Genomic DNA, 8,393 nt, shown 5'->3' on the forward strand with positions numbered 1-8,393 from the left:
GGTCCCTTTGAAACAGCTGTTGCTTTCCTGGTAGCTTCTGTTTGCTTTTGTGATGAGGAGAGAGTACAGTGAGTGTTGGAGTGCTGGAAAGGACTTAAGGTGAAGAGCTATTATCACTACTGCTATAGGACCAATTCTATCCTCGTGACTAAGACTGAATGACAATTACTGCCAAGTAAGACACTACTTGATGCATGAAAGTGCAATTAAGCCCAGAATGAGAATACTCATAAACCTGGGCTTGACTGTACAGGCTCTGACTGGGCAGTGTGTGGGAAATGCAAGGTGTGCCAGTAGCTCCCAGTCTGCTGACAGCTGGGATCAACAGGGATGACTGAATTCTGACTGCAGCTGGAGCCATCAGTGCATGGCACCACCAGGACATTGCACCCTTGAGGTATGGCACTGCCATGGCATGACATCACCAGGGCATGGCAGCAAAACCGATTTTCAGCACAGCAAGAAGCAGAGAGGCATTCCTCAGCCTTCTGGGGCACTCCCTGTTTGTTCTCAGCAGACAAAGGTCCTCCCTCTCTCTGGATCTATTTATTATATTCAGTGGTGACAGCCTGCAGCCAGTGGAAGCTGTCCCCAGACTTCAATCAGGTCTCAGCAGATCACCTGGTGGCTTTAACTCAGCACTGTGTCTGAGAGTTCAGGACTCCCAGACACTTGAATGCATTGTGACTAGCAGGAGGGGATCGTTTGTCCACAGATAGGTGGGAAGTTTCCAGGTTTGCACCTTCAAAGGCAGGCAAAGGTAGTGGACCTGAAGGATAAGGATGGGAAATCATATGAGATTTCTCAACTGCTTTGAGAGAAATCAGACAGATGAGTGAATCTTGGAAAAGGTTGGTTGTGCTTTTCAGTATTGAAGGGCTTTGGGGTCATCCCCAAATGGGAAATCCTCGTTTAGCAGTGAGTGACCTCATTCAAGTGAAATGTTGGTACCAAAGTAAGAGGAAGAGCATGAAGTTAAAAGGGTGACCTTGGGACTGGCAGAGGGAAGGAAGGTGAAAAAAGAGAAATCAGCTCTCAGTGAGAGCAATGCTGAAGTACACTTTTGAAGTGTACTGATCTTATTTCCTGAAAACTGCTTTAAGGCAAGCAAGGCAATATCTATCACCACCGTTACATGGGATCCACTTCTTTCAAGCACATACCATTATGGGTAGGATGAATGGCAATACCTGAATCTGTCAATCATGGGTTACCAATTATTTATATTACTGTGACTGATTCAAGTGTGCAGGGGAGTGTAAGATAAAACATGGCACTGAGCCCAGGATTGCCTTCATTCTGTGAGCAGAGATGTGGAAAGAGAGAGACGGGGAAAGAAACCTCTGGTAGATGAATCCCTTCTGAACTGCAGAGCCTGCAGCCCTGTCAGGACCCAGCAGAAAGCGAGCTCTGTGTCTCCAACATCCACCCCCAAATGCTGCAGATGAGTTTAATCACAAAGAGGCCTGGAGCACTTTCCACATTGGAAACAACCAGTCTCTGTGACTGAAACAAAAGTGGAAAATTCCCAGCACAGTTAGGCTTAGAGACCTTCATCCACCCCAACCGCCCAGCAAGCAAGGGTTATTCCAATATACATGTCAAGGCCACCATGCTTAAATCATCTTTAAAGAGGCTGCTGAGCTGCTTGTTTATTTGTGATGAGGATGCATGTGTCAAGAGTGTGGTCGGCAGGCAGAAGGTGAAGACTGACTGCAGGGTCTGCAAGAGCAATGCAGGCCAGGGTGTGCTGCAGTCCCTGCCTCCGCCTGGCTGCTGGGGCAAAGGAGACAGCTCATGCACAGAGCTGTCCCACACACAGTGATGTGCATACCCCAATACACAGACACACACAGTGTGCATACTTAGACACAGCACCCCAGATTACTTCATGTCTACCCCATCTACCCCTGCACATACTCCACTATGTATTCTCTATCCTCTACTTCCCCTGGGAAGAGCCCTCTTCAGCTCAGAAGTGCCTCGCAAGGCAGGAGGTGACCTGTTATGAAAAAATTTAAATCACTTTTTGTAAATAGAGGCCTGTGGTTAGCAGTCTGGCTGTAACTCAGTGCTGGGACAGGCACCTTTCATTATTCTTCTGTTTCCTTCTCCCTTGGTGGTGCTTTCCCAGGGTTTGAGAACAAACAGCCACCACAGCTGGGGGCACATCTGCCCTCCGGGATGGCACCAGGGCCCACCCCAAGCCTCCTGGGGCTCCCCAGTGCCAGACTCACAGATGGGGCATTTCGTTCTCAGTTAACAGGGTGAGGCGCGAGCTTCTCCAAATCACTTATTAGTTCTTAAGATCAACCTGGCAAGAGAATAAGCATAGAAGCAGATAAGTCTCCTCCTCCCTGAAAAGCAAAGACACAGGAACTCTTTTGCCTCCCCTCCCAGCAATCTGAATAGCACGAAGACCTCGGGCCGTGGGCAGAGCCATTGTATTGCTAGCACCAAGTGTTCCCGGGGTTCACGCAATGCAGATCCCTTTGCTGCCGTGCGATGTGTGGGAAGTGCACAGGAATGGCGCATACCCCTCAGCACCCACACCTCGGCAAACCGGCACGGCGGGAGCTGCACCCGTACCAGAGGGCAGGGAGGGAACTCCCACCGGAGCGAGGGCTGCGGGGCTCTGCGGGGAAAAGAAAAAAAAAAAAAAAAAAAAAAAAAGAAAGAAAGAAAGAAGAAAGGCACTCTCAAGAAAAAGCGCGTCGCTTTCTCCCTGTAAGAACCGCGGCAGTGTCACTCCCCATGCGGTGTCCCTCCTCCCCATAGGGCTCAAATATTCACGGAGATGAATAACAGCTAGGCAGAAGCGTCTGCGTTTGCTGTATTTGCTTCGGACGCCAGTCTTTAGAGGTATCATTAGAGGCTTACTTCGGGAGTTCCAAACTACACCAAGGCAAAAACAAAGCAAGTGCTTTGTTTGCAAGGACGCGATCGGGAGCATGAGCCCAGTAGCCGGACCTCCTCACCCACTCGCTTCGTGCATTTTCCATCCGATCACCGTCACAGGGTTTTGGGCACCGAGCCACCTGCAGCTGTAGCCCATATACATTCCTTTTCGCGCTGCCACCTATCCGGTGCACTCCCCAAACCTTCCTTAGTCCAGCAAGCTCTCGGATGTCGCTCGTATGCACAGTGTAGATTTGTATATAAGCAGAACAATTTCAGTGCGCCTATGTTCACCTATGAAAATACGGACCACATAGGCAGAGCATTGCAGCTGTCTGCTAAAAAAGACATTTCTGAAAGTCAAGTAAATGTTCATCTTCATTGTCTAAATCCGCACCAAATTTCCACTGTAATGCCACCTCTTCTACATCGTTTCTCTGAGCAGTATGCTCACGTTTGTTTGTAAATGAGAAACTAAATTTGTTGAGCACGAGTGCAGTAATAGGAAAGGAAGACAAGACGTTCAGAAGTCTTAAAGCATTTTTGTAGGACCTACCGACAGTTTTTTAGAGAGTCATAGGCAAAATTACGTAAAAAGCCAATCCCGATAATACTTTGTATCTTCTGCCAACCCGCAGCCTTCCAGACATCTGATGGTTGTTAAATTACAAGAACAATACATTAATAATTCAAGGCTGTTGCTACCTATGACGATTTGATACTTCTGAATGACTTTCCTGTTCAGAACTTCGTAGTTATTTGCTCTCACGTCTGTATTTGTCACGAGTAGGATTAATAATAGATTTATTATTATTATTATTAATGATCACAATATACTCCTGGAGTTTAAGGGTTAAATATAATGGGGTAAGAAAGACACTTTATTCAAACGCATTATTCAGCTCTTGTCTTCATCCCACGTCAAGTGTACACAGAGAACAAGGAAAATGTAAAGAACAACGGGATGGTGCTTCTTGCTCTTTTCTAAGTGACATTTCACCTATTGCTCCTATTATAAGTGGAGGATCTCTGCACTAAAACGAAGAGATGCTACGTGCCTTCTGGACTGACATGCAGTGGTTGTCTACGGGACTAGAATGACGATGGGATGAGGCAAACATCACACTGATATCTACTATTTACGGCAACGAACGAAAGTAGGAAGATCAATGCTCCTAATGGCAGAAAATCTCTAATACAGAGCCGAGCCGACGCCCGAGTGCCCAAAACGGTGCTGTTCTCCTCTTTCCGAGGACGAAAGGGGCTGCGATAGAGACTCCGGTCAGTGGGCTCAGACATCAGCGTCCGGCCTCTGGAAAATGGGTGCTCTCGGAGGCTCCAACTTCACAGCACAGCAGGAGAAGCCAAGACGCCCCTCACCTGGCCCCGATCCCCGTCTCGGCCCAGTGTTGTTCGTGCTGCCTTTATGGCACGCGTTAGGAAGGGCAGCACCTAACAACTGTTTCTGTAACTCTGGCAGCCCGGGCAGAACTCCCTGCGCTGGGCCAGGGCTGCCCCTTCCCCCAGCCCGTGGGCAGAAGACAGAGGCAGGCGATTCCCTCTCCTTTACCCAGGTTCCGCCGCCGCATCCCGGCCAGTCCGCTCACTCCCCCCCTCCCATTCCCATCTCCTCCCGGCCATCTCGGGTACCCCGCGGGAGGTGCGGAGCCTGCAGCCCGCGCAAAACGACACAAAATGTCGTGTAGGGAAGGGAGAAAAGGCTGCAGCAAGGCACTGAGTTCTCCCTTTGAAATAGCCTTTTTGTCTCCCAAATACGTGTAGTTAAAGCACTACTTTGCGTCACAAGTAGGGACAGTGTAAACCCATTGGGTGGCTTTTAGGCTCTCCGTTATTACACTACAACTGCAGTCGAAAAAATATTTTGCAAACGAAATCGGGATGGGCCGCTGCGAAACCTGGCCACGACCTGGGCTAGTGCGGTTCGGCGGCGACATCAGCCCCACTTCGCTCCCCGAGGCCGAGGCCGGCACTGGGCTGGGGAGCGGTTGCAGTTCCGAATCGCGGTGTCACCGCCCAAACTTCAAGCCGCGAGACGAGAATTTTGTTTTACTCCACTAGAAAACGGCAACCGAATTGGACTCTACTCTCGATTATGCCCGTGCTACTTCACGCCGCGAATGGCTGATTGCCCCTGGCTCTAATCATGACGCCGGCCTTTCGTGGGGAGCGCGGAGCGGAGCTGTTCCCACCTACGGGAGCCGTCGGTCGCAGCTGCAAACCCGCAGAGGGAAAGAAGAAGGGGAACTCGGCTGCCTCCCATGTCCGCATTATGATTATGATTAATATACGGTTATTATTTCTCACAACGAAATTGAACTCTCAAAGCTGTAACGATAGAATTTTCTCTACGCTTTGTAACATTAAAACGACCATAAATCTTCTAGTGTAGGTCATAAGGGTTTCTTTCTTCCAGAAACCTGCTCGCGTTTCTCACCCTATCAGCAAAAGTGAACTGCAGGGTTTGTATCTATGTGCCTACTGCGTGCACACCTCGGCTCGCTCTGTGGTGTCTCCTGCCCAGAGCCAGAAGGCATCAACAACACGCGCTGCATAAACGGATGTACGGTATCTACGATGAATATGAATATACGAATACAAATACGTACGGTATGAAGATATACGTATGTGCATTTTAGGTTAAGGGTAGGGGAATTGAAATGGAGGCAGAGAAAAGGGCACACGCATGAAATAGATGAGAAACAATCTCCACCGCCGTAAGTCTCGAGGACAAACATTTGCAGTGTCTCTGTAACCGAAGGACGAGGTTAGGGGACAAAGCCGAGCAGGGCCCCCCTCCGCCCCGGCGGAACAACCTGCGACAGCGTGGCCCGGCCCGGCCCCGGCACCTCCCTAGAGGCTGCGACGAGGGCAGCCCGGCTTCCAGCCAGGGCCTTCTCCGCTGAAGCCAAGAGGGGAAGGATCATTATTTTTCGCCCGGATTTCTGAGGAATTCGTTATAAATCTACGGGCGAAAGTAGAGCCCCCAAAGGTGTGCAGGAGAGTGAGGCGGAGCGGCACTTGGCTCGGAGCTGCATCTCGTAAAACTCAGCCAGCATATAGATTAGAATTGATTTGGGACACTGCCGGGATCTGAGCGGGGCTCTGGTGGGGAGGGAGCCTGCGGTCACTCTGTGGGACCCTCTGCATCCCCCGGACGGTGCGAGGTGAGAGGATCCGCCGGCAACTGCCGCCTTCCCCGTCCCAATCCCCGTCCCAGTCCCCGTCCCAATCCCCGTCCATCCGCCTGGCACAACGGGTGGCTGCCTGTCCGCACACACAGGCACAGCGGTGCTACGTGAGACGCTCCGTGAAACCTGCAAAGGAAAACAGCATTCGGAGTCGGTATTTCTCCTTTCCGACCTGAAACAAGCTCGAGAACTCGAGTATTCCTGTAGGTGGCACTGGTACGAGGTGTTGTGGAAGCGAAGGAGAGATGGAGAAAATTGCCCAGGAATTCCCAATTGGTTCCTATAATTTGATGCAGAACAATAGAGGCATTTTTTTCATTTACTCAAAATTCATGTAACATGTGACAAATGAAAACCCGATTGCTCGATTAGAACAAAAAATGCTTTTAAAATCTGTCCCTCCGTAGCTTTATGGCCTGGTACACGAGAATTGTCTGTTTCCCTCTATGTCATTAAACAAATCCTAGCGCAAAGAGAAATTAACTCCGCACCGCTCCTTCGAGTCAAATGTTTGCACCAGGAAAGCCCTAATGAGACACTGTCTGGTTTCCAGAGGGGCTGCTAAGAACAAGTGGCGGCAAAGTTATTAAACCTGCCCCAGTTACACACACATCATTAAGCCCCCCCTTGAGCCCCCCAGCGTCTCTCTCAACACCCGAGCACAGAGCTGGAGCAGGGCGGTGGCCGAGCCGAGGGGACGCACCCCTGACCGAGCGGGATCTGCCGGCTGGAGGGGAGCTCGGGCAGCCCCCGACAGAGGCAGCGGAAGGGCCATCGACTCTTCGCCGGGTCGGCACCACTGAGGGCTTTTTTCACCTGTCCGTGTGCCCTCGTTGTGCTGCAGCGCAGTGCGGGCATCCACACCGCCTTCACGGAGGGGAACTTGCCATGTGCTGAGGCGGGGCCGTTTCCGTCGGTCGGAGGCCATCGGGGCTGTCTACACCCTGTGCTGCAGCCGGGAAAGAGCCCCTCCGCCTTTCCCTACGCGGTGACGCTTGGCTCCCCCGCTCTCTCCATTCCCGAAGGGGCTTCGCAGGGGGCTGTGTGTATGTGTGCAGCGCGGTGCTCGCGGCACTGTAGCGGGGGAGCCTTCACTACTGTAACCTTTCGTTTTCCTTCGGATTTGGAGCTCCGTCGAAGGCACGGTGGCCCCAGGACCGACTTCAGTTTGCACTCAGTGCTTCGTAATGCTGTAAGGGAAGGTTATTTGTAATTGCTAGAAAACAAACAAACAAATAAAATGTTAAACAAGACTCTCTCCCGCTAAACTCCCATTCTCTGACTCGTCCTTCATGTAAATCAATTCCTTAACACCGAAACCTCTCACACCTGGCACTGCGCGGCTGCCACTAAAGCCAGCCCACTTGGGAGCAGAACAGAATGAATAATTATTATTCCCTAGGCGATTCGGCACTGTTGCAGATATTCCTGTACATGTGTGAACATTTTATTAATGGATGCGATGTTCGAATATCTCCTGCATGGCCGTTCTCACACCCGTACAGACACGTTAGCGGAGCGCAGAGATACGTGCGTGTTGCATTCAGCGCCGTACCGTAAGGTAGCGTATAGAAATGAAAGAGGCGATATCTGCCCAAGAGAAATCCTTAACATGTACACGGTACACAAAGGCCGCTCCATTCCTCTCCTTGAATGCCCCGCAGAAAGGTAGAGCGGTGCCAGCAGAGCTCTCTCCCCGCAGCGTAGCCGGGGCCGGGTCGCTGTGGCAGCCGCACCAGGTCCGCGTGGCTCTGAGCTCCACCGCACCAGCCCCGTACCTCCCCGCGCCTCCTAAAGAAATGCAGCTGCCGGGCTCGACCTCTCGAAAGGGTTCTTGAGGTTCCGCTCACAGAGCGTGTGCTGCGTGAACATCCTTCTACTCCTCACTAGCTACTTCCGTGATAAGAACGGCCGTGAGCGGCTCTGGGCATCCCCCGAAGGTCCGGTTCCCCCCTCTCCCCCCCCGGCCCGGCACGATGAAAGGCCAGAGGAAGCCCACAGAGCCCAGAGCTGCCCTCGGACCCCCACGCCGGGCTCTAGGGGCACTTCCCAGGACCTCGAGGCCGCCACGCGTGGGAGTGGGGCTGCCCATCGGAATCTGAGCTCCCCGCCCTTTCCCTGCTTTGCATTTTGGGGATGCTGGGGCTTACATAGGTGCCACCCCTACTCCATTAGGTGAGCCCCCTCCCTCCTCGCTGTAGCACTCTCACCCCCGTGCCCCTGCTCCGTGCCACTTTTCCCCTTCAATTCTTCAATTATTTCCTACCTGAAAAAAATTAATCTTTT

The sequence above is a fragment of the Coturnix japonica genome, chromosome 5 (assembly GCF_001577835.2).
Source record: "Coturnix japonica isolate 7356 chromosome 5, Coturnix japonica 2.1, whole genome shotgun sequence".
Lineage (NCBI taxonomy): Eukaryota > Metazoa > Chordata > Aves > Galliformes > Phasianidae > Coturnix > Coturnix japonica.